This window comes from Pleurodeles waltl, chromosome 11 (assembly GCF_031143425.1).
Source record: "Pleurodeles waltl isolate 20211129_DDA chromosome 11, aPleWal1.hap1.20221129, whole genome shotgun sequence".
NCBI lineage: Eukaryota > Metazoa > Chordata > Amphibia > Caudata > Salamandridae > Pleurodeles > Pleurodeles waltl.
The window spans coordinates 978,620,128-978,645,450 of record NC_090450.1 but is presented as its reverse complement, the minus strand read 5'-3'; positions in this window follow the sequence as shown (position 1 = coordinate 978,645,450).

Here is a 25,323-nt window from a genome sequence, read left to right as displayed (position 1 = left end):
TCAACAGTGTCGAAGGCCACCATTAGGTCTAGTAGAATCAGTAGGCAGCATCGGTTGGCATCAAGGGAGTTGCGAAGGTCATCTACTATGTTTAGAATAGCTGTTTCTGCATTTTCAAATTTCAGAAGATGTACATTCAATTGCAGTTGTTTTTTGTCTCATTTGCTTATCTGTCTGTGGGCGTGGCTAAATGCAAATCCGGGCAACCTGTGTACATAATCCCATGAAGACTTAGAAGGTGGAAGGGGGAAAGCCTAAACACATGTCATCTTACATGTTGTGTACATTTAGAACTTGTAGGAGGCTGGACTGGCTTGTATTAGTACCAAGGGGTACTTACACCTTGCACCAGGCCCAGTTATCCCTTATTAGTGTATAGGGTGTCTAGCAGCATAGGCTGATAGATAATGGTAGCTTAGCAGAGCAGCTTAGGCTGAACTAGGAGACGAGTGAAGCTCCTACAGTACCACTAGTGTCATATGCACAATGTCATAAGAAAACACAATACACAGATATACTAAAAATAAAGGTACTTTATTTTTATGACAATATGCCAAAAGTATCTCAGTGAGTACCCTCAGTATTGGGATAGCAAATATACACAAGATATATGTACACAATACCAAAATATGCAGTAATAGTATTAGAAAACAGTGCAAACAATGTATAGTTACAATAGGATGCAATGGGGACACATAGGGATAGGGGCAACACAAACCATATACTCCAAAAGTGGAATGCGAACCACGAATGGACCCCAAACCTATGTGACCTTGTAGAGGGTCGCTGCGACTATTAGAAAATAGTAAGGGTTAGAAAAATAGCCCACCCCAAGACCCTGAAAAGTGAGTGCAAAGTGCACTAAAGTTCCCCAAAGGACATAGAAGTCGTGATAGGGGAATTTTGCAGGAAAACCACAAACCAACAATGCAACAACGATGGATTTCCAGTCGAGGGTACCTGTGGAACAAGGGGACCAAGTCCAAAAGTCACAAGCAAGTCGGAGATGGGCAGATGCCCAGGAAATGCCAGCTATGGGTGCAAAGAAGCTGCTACTGGACAGTAGAAGCTTAGGTTTCTGCAGGAACGACAAGGGCTAGAGACTTCCCTTTTGGAGGATGGATCCACCACGCCGTGAAGAGTCGTGCAGAAGTGTTTTCCCGCTAAAAGAGCGCCAACAAGCCTTGCTAGCTGCAAATTGTGCGGTTAGTGTTTTTGGATGCTGCTGTGGCCCAGGAGGGACCAGGATGTCGCCAATTGCGTCAGGGGACAGAGGGGGCATCGAGCAAGACAAGGAGCCCTCTCAACAGCAGGCAGCACCCGCAGAAGTGCCAGAAACAGGCACTACAAGGATGCATGAAATGGTGCTCACCCGAAGTCGCACAAAGGAGTCCCACGTCGCCGGAGAACAACTTAGGAGGTCGTGCAATGCAGGTTAGAGTGCCGTGGACCCAGGCTGGACTGTGCACAAAGGATTTCCGCCGGAAGTGTACGGAGGCCGGAGTAGCTGCAAAAGTCGCGGTTCCCAGCAATGCAGTCTGGTGTGGGGAGGCAAGGACTTACCTCCACCAAACTTGAACTGAAGAGTCACTGGACTGTGGGAGTCACTTGGACAGAGTTGCTGGATTCAAGGGACCTCGCTCGTCGTGCTGAGAGGAGACCCAGGGTACCGGTGATGCAGTTCTTTGGTGCCTGCGGTTGCAGGGGGACCATTCCGTCGACCCACGGGAGATTTCTTCGGAGTTTCTAGTGCAGAGAGGAGGCAGACTACCCCCACAGCATGCACCACCAGGAAAGCAGTCGAGAAGGCGGCTGGATCAGCGTTACAGAGTTGCAGTAGTCGTCTTTGCTACTTTGTTGCAGTTTTGCAGGCTTCCAGAGCGGTAAGCAGTCGATTCCTTGGCAGAAGGTGAAGAGAGAGATGCAGAGGAACTCGGATGAGCTCTTGCATTCGTTATCTAAGGAATCCCAAGAGACAGAGACCCTAAATAGCCAGAAAAGAGGGTTTGGCTACCTAGGAGAGAGGATAGGCTAGCAACACCTGAAGGAGCCTATCAGAAGGAGTCTCTGACGTCACCTGATGGCACTGGCCACTCAGAGCAGTCCAGTGTGCCAGCAGCACCTCTGTTTCCAAGATGGCAGAGGTCTGGAGCACACTGGAGGAGCTCTGGGCACCTCCCAGGGGAGGTACAGGTCAGGGGAGTGGTCACTCCCCTTCCCTTTGTCCAGTTTCGCGCCAGAGCAGGGCTAAGGGGTCCGTGAACCGGTGTAGACTGGCTTATGCAGAAATGGGCACCATGTGTGCCCATGAAAGCATTTCCAGAGGCTGGGGGAGGCTACTCCTCCCCTGCCTTCACACCATTTTCCAAAGGGAGAGGGTGTAACACCCTCTCTCAGAGGAAGTCCTTTGTTCTGCCATCCTGGGCCAGGCCTGGCGGGACCCCAGGAGGGCAGAAGCCTGTCTAAGGGGTTGGCAGCAGCAGCAGCTGCAGTGAAACCCCGGGAAAGGCAGTTTGGCAGTACCAGGGTCTGTGCTACAGACCACTGGGATCATGGGATTGTGCCAACTATGCCAGGATGGTATAGAGGGGGCAATTCTATGATCATAGACATGTTACATGGCCATATTCGGAGTTACCATTGTGAAGCTACATATAGGTAGTGACCTATATGTAGTGCACGCGTGTAATGGTGTCCCCGCACTCACACAGTCCGGGGAATTGGCCCTGAACAATGTGGGGGCACCTTGGCTAGTGCCAGGGTGCCCACACACTAATTAACTTAGCACCCAACCTTTACCAGGTAAAGGTTAGACATATAGGTGACTTATAAGTTACTTAAGTGCAGTGTAAAATGGCTGTGAAATAACGTGGACGTTATTTCACTCAGGCTGCAGTGGCAGGCCTGCGTAAGAATTGTCAGAGCTCCCTATGGGTGGCAAAAGAAATGCTGCAGCCCATAGGGATCTCCTGGAACCCCAATACCCTGGGTACCTCAGTACCATATACTAGGGAATTATAAGGGTGTTCCAGTAAGCCAATGTAAATTGGTGAAATTGGTCACTAGTCTGTTAGTGACAATTTGAAAGAAATGCGAGAGCATAACCACTGAGGTTCTGGATAGCAGAGCCTCAGTGAGACAGTTAGTCGTAACATAGGTAACACATTCAGGCACACTTATGAGCACTGGGGCCCTGGCTGGCAGGGTCCCAGTGACACATACAACTAAAACAACATATATACAGTGAAAAAAATGGGGGTAACATGCCAGGCAAGATGGTACTTTCCTACAGAACTCTCCCAGCATGTCCGCTTGGAGCAGGTATGAAGACCCCCAAAGACATTGAAGACATGGCCGTCACTGTGTGTCAGACACAGTCATCTTCTGAAGGAAGCCCGTGTATATGCACAGAGGCTTTGAGTGCAGTCAGGCCTGCCACTAGCAGTATTAGTCCAGGCACCCCATAGCCCTTGTGGAGTTCTGGGGACCCCACAAGAGCAGTGTTAATGATATCCACCACCACTGGGTCCTTCAGACAGCATTCTCAAAGTCAGGGAGCAGTCACAGGAGGTCTCTCCATCACTGCCTATTGAGCGTTCTCTTGTGCATGCACCAATAGGGCTTCTCATGTCTCACAGAGGAGAATGCTCATTTTTAGGGCTCACCTAGAGACAGCATTAAATGTATTTTTCGCAAATGGGCCTTTTTTATCCAATACAGACTAATAGTGGGTTTTGTGTCCACCTCTCGCTCCTGATACAATGACTTTCTTTTCTTTCTCGTTTTTCTGCTCCTGCCTCAATGGATTTCCTTCCTAATCTGTTGTTTGTCTCAGTCAAGCAGCATTTTGGTTTCAATGTGGTTTTAATGAAATATCTGTACTCTTCCCTGCTAAATGTCTAACTTTGCACTGTAGTGCATGAGTGGCTGTTTTTGTCCAACTCTCTCCATTTTTGCCCCCCCACCCAATTCTTTCCATGCTGCAGGCCTCGTACAACCCGCCACTGTGTTGGTGGAGAATTCTCTTAAAATGTTTATAACCATTTTGAGATGGCCACCTATGAATCTTTCTTAAAGAATAAGAAAACATATACCATGATGGCAGAACACATGCACAGCGGCCATCTTAGAACAATGTTTTTTGCTTGATGGAAAACATTTCAAAATGGCCACTGCACCTGCCTCTGCACATAGGGTGGAGTCAGGTGAGTCATGTAATGATGCTGGGGTGAGTCATGGGTTGATTGTGGCATATGCATTGGAAGTGGAATCGAGCGAGTCATGGGTTGAAGTTGAACAAGAGAAGTTATTCAACAGAGGGTATTTTGTCAAGGTGCGTACTCTGTGCCAATAGGAGCCAACTTGATGGGTAACCACCAGGCCCCAAGATCAACACGTGGAGGTGTTTCTTTGGCTGCTCCCACACGGACGGCGTAAAGGTTAGTCTGTGGACCTCTGAATGAGGTACTTGTGCTGAAACAATTTTCGGAGTGGTGGGTGCTGCCATCAATGTTACAAAACTGAACTCATAGGGATTCAGAAAAATCCAAGCATCACACAAAGAACAAGTGTCACAAATGAGCCACACCCATTCAGCAGGAGAGTGGTAATGATGTAGTATGCAGCTAGTGTTGCATTTAGGAGCACACTGCCAAAAATATACTAGTGAAGCATGATGTGGTAACATACTCATTTACAGACAGCACATTTTCCATTGAAATGACCATTAACTTTGCACAGACACTGATAAAGCTATTTGGCGTACAAATGATACAGTGGAAATTGGATTTCAGAGTCATTTGCGCATCACCAAGTAGAGTGTCTTGATATGTTTTGATTCTATTACAATCTTTGTTTCTATCACACCTCAGAATTAGAAAAAAAGTCCTTCATTTGTGCTTTCCTAATGGTTTTTTATCTTGAAATATTCGTGCAGTACATTTATAGGTATTTACATTTTGTTGAATTTTAGAAGAAAATGACATCAGACGGCCTTTCCTTTCACACCAGCAAGATTTTCACAAAGTTCACATTACAAAATCCTCACACTTTGCAGTAAGAGAAAGAAAACTACAGGTCTCCAGGTTAGAAGAATAAGCTGCAATTTGTCAGAAGCCTAGACTGACACTTGTCTCTGTTTTTGAATGCACAGCAAATGTGACAAGATGAAAACAAAATGCAAAGTAATTTTACAGCTTCTTCATCTGCGGAACTCCAGTATGGTTATTTTGGGAGTGCTAAATCAACCCCCCATATCCCTACTTCCAGCACCTATGACTGCACCTCAGAAATTGATGCTGTCACTCTTATGAGACATGTTTTTAATGGCTCGTTAGATGAAGGAGTGCTACCAAATGAAAGGAAGTCACCTTGTTCTCTCTCTGAAATCCCCTCCTTTAACCCTTTGGACCAAGGAAGTACTTCCCATCTCGAACCTCCCATTTCCATGTAAGTTGTTAAACAAAGTGGTCATCAGTAGATAACGAGAATTGATTGGCTAAGGCTCCTTTAGGTGGGTTACTGCCCCTCTGTAGGGATGCAGGGATTAATCTACAGTTTGGATGGGCTGAACTCCTGGTCCATTGGTACTATGTTTGTGCCAGTCCCTCATTGTCTGTGGTATCACTTGGCACCTGGTATTGAGCCAGTGCTTAATTTGTAAATAAAGAGGTGCCGGTGCTCAAAGCCCTTCTCTTAAACACGAGGCTGCTGTAATGAAATCTGCCAGCACTGAATACTGAGGCAGCGTAATCCTGAAGCCATCTTTGGCCTCTTCAATCCATTTACGGCCACCCCTGCACCTTCAGCTCATCCTGCAACTTTCTACTTTCTCCCTTTATGACGTTTTTTCGTTTTTCCTTCTACCGTCTTTCCCATATGTGTCTTTTGTTCGCAGCAAATGCTTGAGGAATAAGAATGAGCCCCGGCCCTCACAAATAAGTGCCGGTGCTCAGCACCGGAAACCACAAGCACAAATTAAGCACTGTATTGAGCACTATTCATCTAGAACTCTCAGGGACAGATTTACAAAACTGTCACCCATCGCAGCAATGTAAAATGTTTTGTTGCGCTGCATGACAGGGAGGTAGCAGGAGAGCACCATACGTACAAAAATATGTCAAGTTTTGCGCTGGAAAGTAAATTAGGAAAAAAACATTTTGTGCTGGTTAACATCACTTTTGTGATGCTAACCCAATGCAAAATGTTTCTTCAATCTCCCCCTTAATTATGCATCCACTGACGTGGCTTCAGCCTCACCTGCGTTGAGTTAGTGCTCCCTCAACAATGAATCGGCTGCCTGCCAGGACCGATTCTGCATCTCTTTGTCAACAAAGTACAGCCAATATTCGCTGACTGGCAATTTCCTGTGATGGCCTCCATTTTAATCCTGTGACGGCTTTCATTTCAGTCCTGTAACAGACTCCATTTTAAACCTGTGATGGCCTCCATTTTAATCCTGTGACGTCTTCCATTTTAGTCCTGTGACGGACTTCATTTTAAACCTGTAATGGCTTCCATTTTAAACCTGTGACAGACACCATTTTAAACCTGCAACGGACTCCATTTTAAACCGGCGACGGACTCCATTTTAAACATGTCACGGCTTCCATTTTAAACCTGTAATGGCTTCCATTTTAAACCTGTGATTGACTCTATTTTAAACCTATGACGGCTTCCATTTTAAACCTGTAATGGCTTCCATGTTTGACCTGTGACGGACTCCATTTTAAACCTATGACGGCTTCCATTTTAAACCTGTGATGGCTTCCATTTTAAACCTGTGATGGCGTCCATTTTAAACCTGTGATGGCGTCCATTTTAGTCCTGTGACGGAATCCATTTTAAGCTGCGTACATGTGCCAGAACCCGCTTTACGCCGCGCTTAGAAGCAATCTCAGCTGTCACTTACAAATAGCAAATCTATGGCCACTACTGTTTAGTCGGTGTCCTGTGTGTGCTCCGAGGCATTAGACTGCTGACCTCAGCAGAGGTAACGAGCAGGGCCTGGCGGCTTTAAGTAAAAGCAATATCTGCCTCTGGGTCTCAGTAATTGCCCCCATCACTCCTCGAGGCCAGGGACTGGATGCACAGAGCTTTAGAAGGTTAACAAAGGTAAGCAAATTGGCAGAAAAAGGTTTTTTTTCTCGCCTAATCTGTGCACCTTGTGCGCTGGTGAGTGTGTCTGTCACTCAATCAGGTTTATTCTGACAGCTCCCACGCCTCATTTCTTTACCAGTTTGCCTCCCCTGACACATGCCATTCAGATTTCCTCTCAGCCTTGGTTTCAGCTGATTAAATTGTCTTCTCACTGACAGCTCTTTTCTGTAGATCTAGCTGGTTTCATTTTCCCTGTTAGAGGTGTAGAAGGGAAGAGGGGTAGTGACTTCGCCCTCTGTGTGCACAGCTGTGCATGTGCCCAGCCACGAGGGAGAATTTGAGCCAGAATTGTATTTTTTAGCTAACAACACTAAGCACATAGGAACAGAGCACACCAACAAGCATGGCAAAGCCCATAGGTCTTGCCTTTGGCATCTGTTTTCTTTGTCAATGCCTTTTGACAATGCTGTAAAGCATTGGAAGAAACCATTTTTTGCAAATGCTGTGCAGTGACAGACAAAGGAAAAAAATAAAGCCAGATGAAGCAAACACTACTGGAGACTGCTTCATTTTGTAGGCTCAGGACGCGGGTGCCATACTTTTTTTTTTATTTACCATTCCAAAGTGGATTGGTTAAAAAAAATATATATATATTGAAATTCATGTAGCACAAAAGTGCTTCTTTGTAAAGCAGAAGGGCTGACTGCAATTTTTAAGAGTGGGTCAGAGGAAGCTGTAGAAGCGTAGATACCACTGGTGCAGCAGGTGCAGTGGCAACGGGCCCACTGAGGAGTGCTAAGAGCTGAATTTTACTACCCCAACAGCAGTCAAAGGGTCAATTTTCCTTGCTCCCACCAAGGCCCATGGCATCGTTGCTATGCTGCTGGTGGGCTGGAGGAATTAAAAAATAGAGGGGAAGAGAAATAGTAGAACATGAGAGAGAGAAGCACACACGTGAGAGCCAGGAGCATGCCAGAGAGAGACCAACATGGATCGCAGAGGCAGACATTGGTTAAGGAGAAAAAAACACATGAGAGAGTGATCAGCAACACACATTCACTCTCATGGAGTGTGCAACCAAAAGGAAAAAGTAATTGCAAAAAGTGATCAGTGGAAAACTATGAGTCAGACAATGAAAAGGATGGAAAAGAGGCTATGCTTCAGGGGAGGGGCAAACACAAGATGGGCAAAGAAAGTTAGCGAATAAGAAGCAAGCAAACAAGACTGACAATAAAGCCAATTAACGGTAAGCAGTGGGTGGGCTGTAAGTTCTTGGTAAGCCCACAATAGGTCTTTCACATCTACAGAGCTTGCAAAGTCTGGTAGGCGAGACGTAAATCCGGGACATAAGTAGTCTAATAATTTGACAGTGAACATGGACACAGACGAAGGACACAATTTACTGAGCCCATGGAGCTCCAGGACAGGCACCTTTGCAAAACTTACTAATGGTGTAGGCACCTTTGCAAAACTTACTAATGGTGTCAACAGGTCTGCTGAACCAAGAATGCAAAGATAGGGGGAAGTACTCCTACATTGATATTCTCTGTTACACGAGAAATGCAAATTTGACAATTTATTTTGTATTTACGTAATTTGTGTTTTTGATACATTGGCTAGAGGCGCGGTTCCATCAAGCCAATCGGGGCTGCGAGTGGGCACTTGAGACAGACTGACATAAGCTATGGAATACGTTTTCTTTTCTATTGGAGACGGCACTAACCTACCAGGAGAGGTACATGCTGCATTGAGCTTCCAGCAGAACTGCAAGACTGGATGACTGAGGACTGGTTGCCACTGAGATCTGCAGAGCATTGTGACCTGCTGCACACAGAGAGGGAGGCTGTGCTGCACAATAGTTCTAAAGTATCCCTGACAAGCTGATCTGTGATCTCATGAGAGCAGTGCTTAATTTGTGGTTGTTGTTTCCGGTGCTGAGCACCGGCACTTGTTTTTGAGGGCCGGGGCTTATTCTTCTGCCTCAAGCATTTGCTGCGAGCAAAAGACACATATGGGAAAGACGGAGGAAGGGAAAAACGAAAAAGCGTCACAAAGGGAGAAATTAGAAAGCTGCAAGAGTGAGCTGAAGGGGCAGGGAGTGGCTGTAAATGGATTAAAGAGGCCCGAGGTGGCTTCAGGATTACGCTGTCTCAGTATTCCGTGTTCACACATTTAATTGCAGCAGCCGCGTGTTTAAGAGGAGGGCTTTGGGCACCGGCACCTTTTTATTGACAAATTAAGCACTGCATGAGAGGGAGAGGGGTAAGCATCAAATATATTTCCATGTTAGCAGGCACACTCACCCAAGTCTGTCTCTCTCTCACCCAAATGGAAACCTATTTTATTTATAGAAAAACGTCGGGGCATCAAGACAAGATCTCAAAACATGTTCTTCCTGAGCAAAGCCTGGATATCTGGCGACTTGGGTTACTAGATGACTCCATGTCACCAACGATGCAATTCTCTAGTCCGCAGCTTTTCCTGTCCAAATCATTGTTTTTAATTGAACCAGCTAAAGTGAACCGAGACTACAATTCCCACAGTGCATTTGATCACTAAACAAAATAAAAGATAATACTGGCACACAACATCCTTGGGAATATGGAGACATCTGCTAACCCCACTGGTGACTCTTGGTTTGGGCTCATTGTTTGACATTTTTTTTAGCTGTCGGAATTCAGGAGTAACTCATTCTGGACGTGAGACGCTTTTTGTGCTGTACAATATGAAATAACTTATTAGTAATGAGTCCAGCAAATGTAAGGCGCCTTAGTACACAGTCGAGAAGCATTTTTTGTGTACTGTAATTACTGCATCAGCTGATGTTGGCATGTTGACAACAGCCTCTTGTTAGTCTTGCCTTGTCAAAAGATTGGACATTCAATTTCCTACATTGCACCCCTGCAGGTATGTGATGCTAATGATCAATAAAATATTTCATAAGTGGTCCTGTGCTATGAGAGACAACTTCAACCACTCCTGGCTGAAACTACAAGTCCCAGGATGCACATCACACAGGCCAATGGGACAAATGCAGGGTATGCTTTAAGTAGGTAAGGTGTAATGCAGCCTAGTGCAATGAGGTGCATTACAGCTAGTCTTGGATTTTCAGCCTACAACAGGAGGCATGATGGAACTTGTAGTTCACATTCCCATTTATAAGTATGGACCTATAATTCTCAGCACATAAAGCATTGTCAGTAGAAACAGGACTAGCTGAAAATCATCTTAATGCCATGAGACCATCACAAGCCCTTCAAAGATGGGTGAGCAGTTCATAACGGCAGAGACACAGGGTCCCAGATTTATCTAAGGATAGCATTGTCCTGATGTCATGCAGGATTTTGCAAGAGCAACATAATCCTTAGTTCAGATTTACCAGGCCACACAAGGCCACTCTGCATGGCTCTGTAAATCTGGAGTAATGCAAGGCAGTGCAAATGGCTGCCTTATGCTACTTGTCGCCAGAAAGGTGTTACATGTGGAGTGTTCACTCACCCATGTATTTAGGCACATTCCCAGGTTTACCAAGACTGGGGTTCAAGGGAATGCATCAAAATTGTACTCCTTTCCACCAGAGACACAACGAGGAGCAATCCCTTTATTTTTTCTAGTTGCTTCCTGGTTCTACATGTGTTTCATTCTGCAGTACACTTAAAAGGAAAAAAAACGCCACTGAAATTTTTTTTTCTGCAAGAAGCTGTCCCATCCTGCATAAAAACAATCCTGTCTGCAATACAGGCACCCTTGCACCAGTGCTTAATTTGTACATAAAAATGTGCCGTTCCCAAAGCTCGCCTCTGAAACACACAGTTGCTGCTTTTAAATGTGCGAGGACAGAATGTTGAGGCAGCGTAATCCTGAAGCTACCTCGGACCTCTTTAATCCATTTACAGCCACTCCCTGCCCATTCAGCTCACTCCTGCAGCTTTCTGCTTTCTCCCTTTGTGACGCTTCTCTGCCCTTCTCTTCCTCTGTCTTTCCCATATGTCTTTTGCTCGCAGTAAATGCCTGATGCAGAAAACTAAGTGCCGGCCCTCAAAAATAAGTTCTGGTGCCCCCAATAGCAACCACTGGCTCAAATTAAGCACTGCCTTGCACAAAGGGTGCCTGCATTGGCACTAGGCAGCCACTAGTGCACATGGAGAAAGCAGCAATGCCCCATACCTGAGTAATTATGCTACATTCCTTCCCTTTCCATTTGACGCAGCAAATTGGCTTGCTGCACACCCACTGCCGCTGTTCCTTTCTCCATGGCAGCGTGGGTGGGCACTTCTTACTACCAACTGACAGGCTGGCAGCAGTGTGTACAAACACAACGCGAAAACATCTGTTCACTTGTCTCTGACGCCTGCCCGCAGTTGTTTTGCTGTCGCTTTTTTATTGTCATCTGTTTATTTATCTTCTTTGCTGTCAAGCGTCTAGAAGCCATTTGGTTTATGAGCGGCGCTGTTCTGAAACATTATTATATAATGCATCAGCCTCTTAATCGCCTCACAACCCCCAGATTCTGCGACCGCCTCTCACTGGCTCTCTTAGAAGCAGGTTTTGGCTTCTCAGGCTTTCCAGGACATATGCTAATTTCTAGTATTTCCTTTTGGGTCCCAGGGAGGCTTGCTGGCAGTCAGTCCATTAGAGTAGCTTTCATTGACACTCAGTCGCTGCTAGCAAGAGTGATTCGCTCACTGAAGGATGCTCACTCCGAGTGAGTCACTCACTGCTCTGACCTGATTAAAAGCTTTCAGCAGTTGTACCCTCTGCCACAGAGGTGTACTGGAAATGAGGGCATATGTAAGACTGGCTAGTCAAACCGAAGGCTTTAAATCAATATATGGCTGACACTTCCCCAGCCCAGCCTGCCTCTCACAAGAATCAATCTGTCTCGATATTCTGTTTATTGTACATACCAGGTATGACCTCGATGTGAAGTATCCCACCCTGAGACACACCTCCCAGAAGGCACCTCCCCATCAGTTGTTCTTTTAAGACGTTTTTAAGCCCTCACCCCCTCCTTGAGGCAGATGTTTTAGGTTGTCCCCGCCTTAAATGCTGAATTTGTTTTAAATTATCCCTTTTCTGTCTATAGTCTTGTCATACCTTGACCTACCTCCTTCCCTGCGCGGGTGGGGCGGGGGAAAGGATGGTGGCCGAAAGGTTGAAGACCAATGAATCAGAACATTATGTCCCTGATTCATAAAAGTAAATAGCATATTTACTCATGTGTAGATCTACTCCTGCACCTAGGTGTAAGATTTACACCTCCCCACTCCCTCGAATGAGGGGGTAGAGCCTCCTACAACAGAATCTCCAAGAGTTAAGTTACTACTGGCAACCTTTCACCAGTTGGTGGAGAAAGTATGGGGAATTTAATGTAGTGTACTATAAAAATATGTTAATGTATAATATAAACATAGAATAATTTAAAATATTTATTTTTAAATTGTAACTAATAAAATGCAACAACACATTAATTCCTCAAATTAAAAGTGTTTTAAAAATAACATAATGTTTTCTGAATATTAACAATTTAACTATATTCATTTAATAATAAACATGCATTTTTAAATTATAACTACAACATGGATGGCCCAGGTGTCCGGAGTTGAGCTGAGTGGACCGCTAGGTCAAAGTGGTCCTGGGGACAAGACGCGCTCCAAAGTTGAGTCCAGGCACTTTCTCCCAGTAGACAACCGAGAAGGGTGATCTGTGGCCTTTTTGAGGGGGGATCCCCCTCCCCCCTCAACAGTGAGCAGCGACAGCTGCTCGTCCTGCCCCAAGAGTATCCAACCTCCAATATGGGTGACTGGTGGGCTGTCCCCCTACAGGAGAGCTATGACAGGCCAGTGGCATAACAAACCTTGAGAGAACCCCTGCAAAGTACATGGAGGCCCCCCTTCCCTACCCAATCAGGAGCTCACAGGCCTGAGCTCGTGCTCAGTGTACTGTGGTGAGGAGCACCCTGAATCCCCCCACCCACCTCAGCACAGTGGGGGCTGCGAGGGCCTTTGTTACACCAGTACGACCGACGTGTACACGGGGTGCCCCTACGCAGCTACCATGGGCAGGGCCATAACTGTGAAAGACTTGCCCAGAGCGAGCTCCCCAGGTTTATTAGAGACAGCTGAAAGTGTAACAACCCTGGACAAATTAGACCACATCTGGCGGCCATTGGGGACTTCCGAGCCTAGCATATCTGCACCCTCTTGAGCAGCCAACAAAGGTGCGTCAACCACCACTCTGGGGTTCGGGAGCGGAAAACGACGGTTACTGAAGTCCACACTTCCTTCGTCATCACCGTCAGACACAGTAGCCGGTGAGAAAGTCTGTTCTATTTCCATTCCACCTCTAGCCATGTGGGATACCTTGAAAAATAAAAATGTTCTGCGTAATGGTCTCTTGATTCCTTTTTGCAGTTACCATAGTGTCTTTTATAGCACTCACCACCCACGGATCCTTTTCAAAAGGCAGCATAAACGTGCTTCCGCTTCGTCTGTTACATACAAGGACATGGTCCCCTATACGGATGTCTCGCTGCTTTGCTCTCCGCTTTCTTGACATTTTGTCATTTCTTTGTGCCCTCTTGGACAATGCCTCCTGTGCTCAACCATGAAGTTCAGAGGATTCTTGCACATGAGGAATAGTGTCTTGTACCATCCGATTCATGCACAAAGAGCTAGGGGCTTCTCCAGTGGTAGCATGAGGAGTGAGACGGTAGTCCCTCAAAAATGCATACACTACACAGTCCACATTGTGACCACCAGCAACGGCAATTCGCAACACCTTGTTGAGAGTTCTCATGAAGCGCTCCACCTCGCCGTTAGCCTGAGGCCAACAAGGAGTGATCTTCTTGTGGAATACACCTCGAGCTCAGAGATAGTCAGAAACCTCTTGGCTGGAGAAAGGAGGTCCATTGTCTGTGCGTAGCTCTCATATCAGGCCATGGGTGGCCATAATCGTTTCCAAATGAGGAATGATCTGAAAAGCAGTCATGGATTCTACAATTTCCACATCAGGATATTTAGAGAAATCACCATTAGCATGTGACAACCATCTGGCAAGCTTCCAAAATCTGCACTGGCCTGAAACCACGGGAAAGGTTTTATAACCTCAGTTATCACTGGTGGGGGACTCTCGTCTGGACCAACCAATTGACACATTGCACAGTGCCGAACTGTTCTCTCCACTTGATCATCAAGCCCAGGGAACCACACCTTCCTCCTCAACCTAGACTTCGTCTTAACGATTCCTTGGTGTGAAGAGTGTGCTAACTCTTCCACCGAGTTCTGCAAAGAGGCAGGAATCACCAACCAGGGACCTCTCAATAAGCAACCTTCCAGAGATATTGCTAGCTCATTCCTGACTTTATGCAAGGAGGATAGCATCAGTCTAGCTTCATCCGTCCAAAGAGTCACATTTTGAAGGATACTGTGCCACTTTCCAGATTCTTCTGCTGACAGTACCAGCTGAAGACATCCATCACTCTCCATGGCCAACTTGATTTCCTCAATCGAAACAGGCAATGGGCGAGATCTTTTTACCACCAGTCTCACATACTCCTCCACTTAATTCGTGTCTGCAATCTCTCTAGGAGTAGCGGGTCGAGCATGTCTTGACAAGTGATCAGCTGGGTTGAGAGACGCAGGTCTGTTTGCCACTTGAAAATGATAATCCTGCAAGCGCAGAATCCACTTTTCAATGCGAGGTGGAGGTTTGGAGGAAGATCCGTTAAACAGTGATATTAGGGGCTTGTGATCGGTGTGTACCATGAACTGTTGTCCATACAGATAGACGTGAAAATGCCTGCAGCCCCAATGCACTGCAATGGCCTCCTTCTCAATTTGTGAATAGCGTTCTTCGGTATCTGTTAACGCATGGCTGGCATAGGCCACAGGAGCCCATTCCCATCCAGTTGTTTTTGCGCCAATACCGCCCTCAACCCAGTGGGACTAGGATCAACAGGATAGCTCCGACTCTTTACGGGGATCGAAGTACACCAGCGTCGTGTGTTCTGACAATGCTGACTTGGTGGCTTGAAAGGAGGCATCTTGTTCAGGTCCCCACTCCCATACCGCATTGGCCTTGATTAGATCCCTGAGAGGGGCTGTGAGAGCTGTCAGGTTTTTAATAAAACGCCCACAGTAGCTTATCATGCCCAAATAACTGCGGACACCAGTTACATTGGTAGGTGCTGCTGCTGAATGAATGTCTTTTACTTTAGCCGGGTCAGGCATAACTCCTTCCCCTGATAACCGGTACCCAAAGAAAGCTACTTCAGTCTGCAAAAAGGCACACTTGTCTCTGTGAAGAGTAAGACCATTCTCTTGAAGCCTGTGAAAGGTTGCTCGAAGACGTTGTAAATGTAACTCTATAGTGGGAGCATGCACAAGGATGTCATCACGGACATTAAAAACTCCAGGCAAACCAGCAAGCACCCCACGAATGGTGTCCTGAAAGACTTCCGCCGCACTGGAGACCCCAAAACTCTGCCGTTTGTACCTTCTAAGACCCACATGAGTAGAGAAGGTGGTTATGCCCCTTGAGTCTGGATGTAGCATCAGCTGATGGTATCCAGCACGCAGATCCATTGTTGAGAACCATTGTGACCCAGCAACCTCTACAACGATGTCATCGACAGTAGGTGTTAAATGATGTTCTCGCTTGATAGCAACATTTGGCAGGCGCATGTCGACACAGATCCTCACCTCTCCTGGCTGCTTGGGTTTCCTAGCAATTACAATGGGTGACACCCAGGGTGTAGGACCATCCACTTTCTCAATTATATCAGCCTCTTCAAGCTTCCTGAGTTCTTCTTCCACCTTTGGTCGAAGATGGAATGCCACCCGGCGGTGTTTTAAAGCTACTGGCTGTATGGATTTGTCAATATGCAATCGTAGCAAATGGTCTTTCAGGCACCAACCCCCGCAAAAAGCTGCGCAAACTCCGTTACGAGACTCTCCACAGTTCTGAGGTGCACACTAAAAGCAAACGATACTAAGTGAAGTTGCTCAGCCGTTCTGCAGCTTAGTAACATGTCAGACCCAGTCTTCGTCAAAAACACTCTGGTGCGCACTGAACTCTCCTCATGAGATAAGGTGGTAGTAAAAACCCCGCCAATGGCAGCGGTTGTGACGACCCAAATGCATATAATTGAGTCGATGTGGGCTGTAGATGAGGTTGGATGGGGAGAGTTTTCAACAGTGACTGTGCCAGTACATTAATGGAGGCCCCAGTGTCAATTAAAGTCTGACTCTTGTGACCTGCAAGAGAGACAGAACATCTTGGTATTCTCTTTCGAGGATGCCCTCCAGGTTGCAGAGCATGCATCACATGGACAGTCACTTCTTCCTCTTCATTGTCATCCAGATCGTCGTGTTCACCTGTGACGATAGGTGGCTGCACTACATTGATAGTCTTTGATTTCTGCGATTTTGGACGTACCGACGATCAACAAACCTTGGCAAAATGATTCATTTTATTGCAGCTTGAACATTTCTTGCTTTGTGCAGGACACGCACCTTGATGAGGAAATGGATCACCACAAAAAAAACATAAGTTTGTGAGCTTGTGGCACCCTTTTGCCGACCTTTTTTCTTCTCTGTGACTGCTGTAGTAATGGCATTCACAGGTTCCGTCTTGACCTGCGTCTGCAATGCCGCTTCCATATGGGCCGCACGTACTTTTGACAGTTCTTTGGATCGGCCCATCATGAGAATATTTGCCATTACATACCAGGTACCTGTAGTTTGTTTTCTCTCAGCTTCACAGACGCACAGCCCTGTATGAACTGCACACAAACTTCCTCTTCGGCATCCAACAGTGTACATGTGCGTGCTAGCTTTCAACCTGGCGTAGAATGTATCGACCAACTCATTTGTGAGTTGCCTAGCTTGTCTTAATAAAAACCTCTCATAGTCGGGATTTGCTAGTGGTCGAAATGAGCGGTCAAAGCTCGTTTTCATGACTGGTAAGTGAAGGGTGGGCCCTCTTCTACCACAGACTTTCCCAGTTTATGAATAACTGCACCTCCCAAATGCAGGAGCATTGGGCATCGTCTCTCATTGTCCAGTGCCGTGGCTGCAAAATAGGTGTCTAACCTATCTACCCATTCCTTTCACTGAGCTGCTTGGGCAGAAGGGGGACCCTCCACAAGAAAAGGTTCTAACGCTGGAACTGACGACATGACTATCTACTTGGAAATGTCTTTTCCTGCAGTAACTGAAATTCAGTCACACCTGAGTCACCTGTAGTAACATAGTGGGCAGATGATGATTCCTTTATTGGAAATGTTCTAGACTTGTACGTCGCAGCACAGGTGACCTAGCATGGATATCGGTCATAGGAAGCCTCACTGCTACCTCCTGACAGTTGCATTGTGCAGTATTTGAGAAGATAAACATCAGGTGCCTGACATGTGTCTCTTGTGTTGCTCTTTGAACACCTAGTGTGTAGAAAAATTGATTCTATCAGTAAAGTCTGCATGTCAAATGTGCTCAGTAATGCCCCTTCAGTGTTCGTTCTGTTGCCTTGTATGCAATTTATTTTTCCCTTGTTCTTTAATGTTTTATTTCACTGAGAAAAACTGCAGGCACGCGCCTCTCTGTGCCCAAAAACACCACCGCTTACCCCGCTCACGGAGGCTTCCGATCCCAATTGTACTTTCATGGGCCGTTGCCCTGGTGGCAGCCAGTTTCTTCAATTCCAACTGTATGTTTATTGGGCCGTTGCCCCGGTGGCAGCCAGTCTCCAGGAAACTGCACGGGCTCGTGCAGCTGCGCACAGGGAGGCCCCACCTCCTGCACCTCGAGTCACCAGGCCACCATGCAGTCTCGGCCCAGGCACAGCAAGCACATTTCCGCCGCCGCTCCTCACCAAAGGACTGCAGCAGCCGGCGGGCCCTTGGGAAACCATGCCCACCACGCGATCGCGGCACAGACCGCAATACTGGAGACACCGCACAGCCTCCCACACTTTCAACAGCAGATAGGAGCGCGAGGGAACGGGCACCCCCTCGTCGCCAATTTGTTATGTCGTGTAATATACCATTTAGGCCTAACAACGTTAGGCATAAAACAACGTAGCTTAAAGTACACACGGCACAGCAAGCTGGTTAATGGCCGCGAAGGTCACGCCTCTGGACTTTTTATTCACACCGGTTAGCGTCACCGGTCATACCATTAGCTATTCACGTCACAGGGGAAACTCACTCCATTCCCCTGCACGAGTGTGCGTCATGGGCGAAACCATGACAAACATAACAATAACTATGCTCCGTTAATAACAACACAAACTGCGAACCCAGATCAAACCGAAGACCCCTTCCCAATCTCAGATACAGGTGGGACGTGAATCGGCCATAGCCACAGCTGCGGCCCTCCAAGGGCAACCTCCGCCTGGGACCGACTTGAAATATTGAATGATATTGTTGATTCCGATCTGAGTGACAATGCATTGATAGGCTCCACTGTGACTCCCTAAATGGTGGATGAACTGGTGTGATCCGGGGGCTTCACCCCCCCTCCCAGGCAGACACAGGGCGCAGAAGGACATGAAAGCACTTCCTCTGAACTTCAGAATTCTCTTTTTGGCGGACGGAAGCTGCCTCTGATTGGTCGTGGGCCCTCCTCCATTTCTGGCCATAATCTCTGCTCCATCACAGAACTCCGGGCCTCTACTGTGACTTACCACCAAAAGCATGAGCATCCACATGATGAATTGTCGAAACCAGGGGTGGCTCCTTTGAAATGGGGAAGGAGCGTTGCCCCGCTGGCTAATCCAGGAGCTGAAAAATAAAACCATATATCATTATTGTTTTATTTGGCAGCTCCTGGATCAGCCAGCAGCATGTAAAGGGAGTGGCGGTGCTGGACCACGACAGATGGGGAGGGGAAGTGGAGTCTGTGCCTTCTCAGGCTGGCCAAACACACGAGACACTTAGGTTTCTCCAACCCGGCTGTTCTACAGAGCCAGGCTGGAGAAACTGCACAGGCTTCAGTGCACTGTCTGAGCGGCAGAACAAGCTGCTCAGACCAATCCTTGGTCTGCTCTCTTTCTAGGTTTAGTATAAGAGCAGCTTCAGGATTGGTGGGGAGCCTGTGCTGGTGTCCCAGTGAATGCTGGGACACCAGAAGAAGAGCAGAGGAGCAAGGCGGCACCCTCCTGCCCTGTTCCCCCCACATCCCTGTCCCTCCCCGCACCCTCCCTTCCCCTTGAGATTTGCGGTGCTGCTGTCGGTCAAAACGTACCCTACTGAGTTTGAAAAGTTACCCCATGCAAATGCACTACCCCCAGAGACAGTTCTTACACCAAGTTTTCTACAGTTAATGTTTATGTTCGATGATTTCACTGTTTCCCACGTTCCCTCTTTCTTTGTTTTTTTCTGTTGATCAGTTGCGGTTCTACAACGGATCATGAGCAAAATACTTTTACAACATGGAATGTCTTAGTGCAGCTGCTATTCAGGGGCACGCAAGTGGAGTTCCTTCAGGAAACACACACAGTAGGACAGGGGAGAAACGACAACACAAATTGAGAGGTTAGATTTACCATACCAGTTGCTCATCATACACTAAAGGAACTGCAATATGGATACGACCAGCGGTGCCATTTATTGAAAAATTGTGACAAATAGAACCCCAAGGCAGATTTGTAAGACTTAAAGTATCACTTAAATTGGATTGCCACTGGTAGTTTTAGAGAGGATTTATGGACCACACGTAGACCAGTCATCTTTCCTAGAAAGGGTCTCACGTAAACATGCTGATTGATGATACTTTTGATGCTAGGGGAAGACTTCAATAGTGTTCTAGATATACACCTCGGCCGCTCTCTCCCCCCACTGCCATCCTTCCCCACAGTATGCAATGCACAAACCTTGAGTGTCTGGCTGCAAGAGTGGTCTTTGGTGGATATGTGGAGAGCTAGAAATGTCAGTATGAGGGTATAATAATATTATTCCCCCCATACGGCCTGCACGGCCACTTAGACCGCGTAGTGTGTTCCGGCCTCCTCCAATCGTCAATCCGCAAGACAGATTATTTTCCTAAGACTTTATCGCACCACATCCCACCGGAGGCTGGCATACTGGGGCAGAATAATTACACCAATCCCCTCTGGGAAACTCCAGCCGGCATGCCTGGAGGACACGGCCCTCCAGGAAGACCTGAGGGTGGCCATCGCACTATGCTCCCAAGAAAGTACGGACTCATTAGCAATTATAGAATGCACGGCCTTCAAAGTGGGGCGGTGGGTTGGGTTTATGAAGTCCACCTTGGGTGACCAAGCTGCACGCTCCATTCAGAGATTAACAGAACAGAGGCTTCACTTCTAGTATTAAAACCACAACTATCCTCAGCCTGGGGCAGGCCACCGCTCTAGAGGAAGCTAGATGGACCCTGGGCAACCTAACGGATTGCCTGAGGTGCGTGGACTGCTAAGCCCATGAATTCAAATCCTAAACGGAGGGTGAGAAAGCCAGAGGTCTCCTTTCGTGGATAATACCACCACCCAAACCCACAGACACATATCATAGCAATCACAACTCGAGAAGGAAACACACAACCCAAAATTAACTAAGCCTTCCAGGCCCATTACACAGTCCTGTACTCAGTTACCTAAAACAATGATATCACCATGGTAGACACCTTCTTACAAGACATTGACTCCCTGCGGGTACTGTCGGAGGCCACTGAGGTCCTGGCTGCACCTATTACAGAGCAGGATATGCAGAGAATAATCAAAGTGCTAGCACAAGGCAAAACACCCAGCATGGGTAGCCTCCCTATAGAATTCTGTGACTTATACCAGGCCCTCCTGATGCCTCGATTATTGAAAGTCTACCAAACAGCCATGGACACTCGAGGACTCCCGCCATCTATGAACGAAGCAGTGATCAGGTCCCTTATCAAACTGGGTAGGGAACTTCTGGCATTGTCCTCATATAGACCACTTTCTATTCTGAACACTAAATATACATTTCTGAGCAAACTACTGGCATATAGGCTTTTGCCATTGCTAAAAGACCTTATACACAGAGACCAAAATGGTTTTATCTCATATGCAACACATTCCTCAATATATGGTGTTTCTATCACACTGGACAACCAGAAATGGGTGCTGGTGGCCTGTTTGTCCCTAGACCTGGAACAGATGTCTGACACCCTCGACTGGCAGTACCTATTGGAAGTCCTCTAACCGTATCAGATACCTGTCGACTACATCCTCTGGATCCAGCTCCTTTACACACATCAGCAAACCTGAGTCAAAACTGGAAGACATTTCTCAGGGGACTACCCAGTCCCAAGAGGCACGAGGCAAGGATGTCCACTATCCCCACTGCTGTTCACACTGGCCAAAGAACCCATAGCAACAAAGCTTTGGCACCAGGGCCAGACATGGGGCATCCCAGTACACAGGCGCATACATATAATCTCCCTTTATATGGACCATATATTACTATTCATCAGATCCACTGAGACCAACCTCATTCCAGTATCAACCACCCTGCAAGAATTTGAATTGGCCTCAGATATCAAGGTCAATCACTCTAAATCACATATCTTTCTCTTCACAAGAAGCACACCCACTGTCCCGATAACCCTGGGAGGCAAAGAAATATAATAGGCAATGCATACCTTTAAATATCAAGGCATCCAAATGTACCATCGCCATACTGATTTGCTAGAGGGCAACTTAGGCAGGGGAATACCGTCTCTCTAATCACAGATAGCCTTCTGGACCTCCCAACCTCTCACAACTCTGTGGTGTATAGTGGTGGCCAAAATGGTGGTGCTCCCTTGCCTTTTGTACTGTTCCCACAACTGTTTCTACCCGCAGCGTACTTTTGGCGCCTAGATACTTGACTAATAGAGTTGGTTTGGGGGCAGGAGAAACACAAGATGAGACTGACCACGCTGAAACTCCTGACAAGCAAAGGGGAATGGGAGCCCCAGATTTCCAGGGTTATAACTACGATGCACAACTCCAATGGGTGGTTTACTGGGTAGCAGGATTGCACCTAGAGGAAACACAATTTAACACACTGTAAACAGCAATCACAGTAATGCGACACTGCCTTCGCTACACAAAAGTAGAGGTGTATTAGGCCCCTGCACTCCCACTGATAGGTCTACTGACAACGTATGGCCCACTCAAACATGCAGTTTTCCATCACAGGACAGGAATCACAATGCTGGGGGATCTGTACAAGAGAGGGACACTCCAACCATTCCTCACTCTAACTCCGCAGCAGGATAATACGCACAGTCCAATGACTGCCAGGAGTTGACCAGAAAGAGCCCTCCACACATACACTGTTACAGACAGTACATATGATTGGACATGGGAGGTATCTTATAACCAAGCTATATAGGGCCATATTGGGTCATACTGATATGTCGTTGCTACAGATGTGGCAGTGGTGGGGTGACCACACTAGGTGACCCTACCACAACAGGGAATGGCAGAGGGTCCTAGAATACCCATAACGCGTCTGCCGCAGTGCACGTTTCAAATTTATACAATTCAATATTTTACACAGGGCTTACCTCATCCCATTCAGTCTTCACAAGACTTACCCATGCACCGACTGATGGAAGTCCAGATATCACCAATCCCCGGGGGTGTCCACACACACGCTACAGTGTTTCAAATGGCTCAGTCCCTACTGGGAGGGAGTTTTGGATATACTGCTAGCCCTACCCAGCTTAACCCCTTGGTGGCCTGTTAGGGATCTACACCGACCCAAAAAACGCCCCCACAGAGGACCCCGCGACCCCAAACATCCCCCCCTAGAACTAGCATTGACACCCCCTGCAAGAATATTAAGATAACCAGATCACATGGTATTGAAGCTTTAATCCTGGCACCTGAACAATCTAGGACATTCGGTCCCCAATGCACTACACATACATCAAACATAATAGATGCATTATAATGAGCACTCCAAAGAAGGGGTGGGATCGGGGATGGAAGATTGGGAATATCATACAAAATTGTTTGAATAACATGAAGGAATGTATTGTACATAATATTAACCCAATAAAGTTTTTTTTCAAAATCTATATAATTTAAGTGTACAACTAATTAATTTAACATCAGTTCCCCTGTGAATGTGTGTGTTTTTTTATTAATATTCCTCCCCAAATCCTCTTTAAGTTTCCCTTTACTTCTCACATTTTTGAGCAAATATTCATTATTTTGCCCTGACTGCCCCATGCCCTTCCTACAGGGCGGAGCATTCTGCACAGAAAAGTTAGGAGAGGAGGATGTGGAGGCCTCTGCCCACAGGTCTGTGAATTGCATTTTGTAGTATGTGAGTAGTAGTACCGAAGCCCTTGTTTAAATAATAATACAAAATGCAGTTTGTGAACCGGGCCCTAGTAATCTAGGCCAGCGTCAGACCTTCTGGCGACACTCTCTAAGCACAAAGCATCTGCTGTTGGGTTCCCCAAGTTTTAGACTTGTTTAAACAGGTGAGGAGAAGCAGAGACAGTGTAAGCCGGAAAGAACAGGTACCACAATAATCTGCAAGGATGCTTACCTACCAGGAACCTGTGTGATGTACCACAGGGCCCTTGCTCATCTGCATGGACCGAGGATGTAAGACTCGCTGTCTCCCAGGAGCACTGTACTAGGTGTAAGGGAAATCCTGTCATTCTATCAGACTAGGTGGAGAAGGTTTTATGGGTGGGGTTTTTGATAATGTGGTAGAATTTAAACAAAACAACTGAATCATTACATGGCCACATGTTCTCTATTTGCCGATCGGACAAGCTGGGCTGGATTTGCAAGGCCTTCGCTTCTCCTTGCGTCACACTAGCGTCATTTTTTTAAAGCTAATGTGGCGTTATACAGACTATTTCCCCGCCATATTTACAAAGTGGCACAATTCTTGCATTGCGCCACTTTGGAACCCCTTGCACCACATTATACCTGCGCCAGGTCTAATATATGCAAGGGGGGCGTTCCCACGCAGGGAGGTCGCAAAAAATGGTGCAGTGAAATCTACCCGATTTCACTGCAACATTTTTTTAGTCATTGTTAACGCCTGCTTGGGGCAGGCGTTGAAGTGACGGGCCCATAGTTACCTTTGGGCCTCCCTAGTGCTTTGCTGCACTAGCGCCATAATTTATGGCACTAATCCAGCGAAACGCCACAATAGCATAATAAATTATGACGCTATTGTGGAAATGAGCGCCATGGTGCGCCATATTGTAAATACAGCACAACCATGGTGTCGTTAGGAGGGGCAGGGGCTGCGCAAGGAAAGTGGCGTATCGGGACCGATGCGCCACTTTCTTGTAGATCTGGCCATATGTTTTATTCGTAAAAATGAAGAGTCAAAGACATTCTGCGATATGCAGCCCGAGCGGGGTTCAGATGCTCATCTTTGCACAGTAGCACAGGGTACATAAATGGAAGAGCAACAGCAACTTAGGTACAAAATTAGGACAGGGATCCATCTTAGAAAAATCATAAAAAATAATTTATTAGGTTGAGTTCAGTCATACTCAGGACCAGCGTGAAAAGATTGGTGATGTTTTATTTTTGATCGTCTCACCATGCATTTGTAGCGACTCCCAAGTCTTTTATGTTTGGAGATATATCTATATAATAAATTCAGAACTACACCACGCTGAGCCGGCATCTCTCCCACAGGGACTTCACTACACCTCCCCAAGCATCCACAAGGACCTTGCTTGGCACTGATGTTTATGAATTAATCATTGAAACTAAAGACCAGTTGATCTGTTGCCCCATCTGTTGAGGGTCTGAGACAAATGATCTCACAGAGAAGCAAGCATTGCCAAAGTCAAAAACTCTCGCCTTTATGACATAGTGGCTTTTACAATGTGTTTTCGCCTTGCTACAAAACAACACCAATGCTATGCAGCATAGCCCAAAAAAATTTTTTAAAAGACTCAATGCGGCGGACGTAAGTGGGGAGGAGATGCAACGGATGAGAGAGCAACGTAAAACAAGCGTGAAGCACAGAGGTGAGATAGCAAAGATGGGAAGTACACAAGGGCAACCACATCATTGAAGGAGCGAAGAGAAGCACACAGGTAACAGATTGTAATACAGAGTGTGAGGGAGAGAACTACACAAGGGAGCCTGCTGGAAAACACATGCACTCATATAGAGTGTTTAACCAAAAACAAAAAAATTGTTCTTGAAAAGCGAGAAGTGGAAGCATAAAAGCCAGCGAAAAAAAGGGTGGGTAAAGGG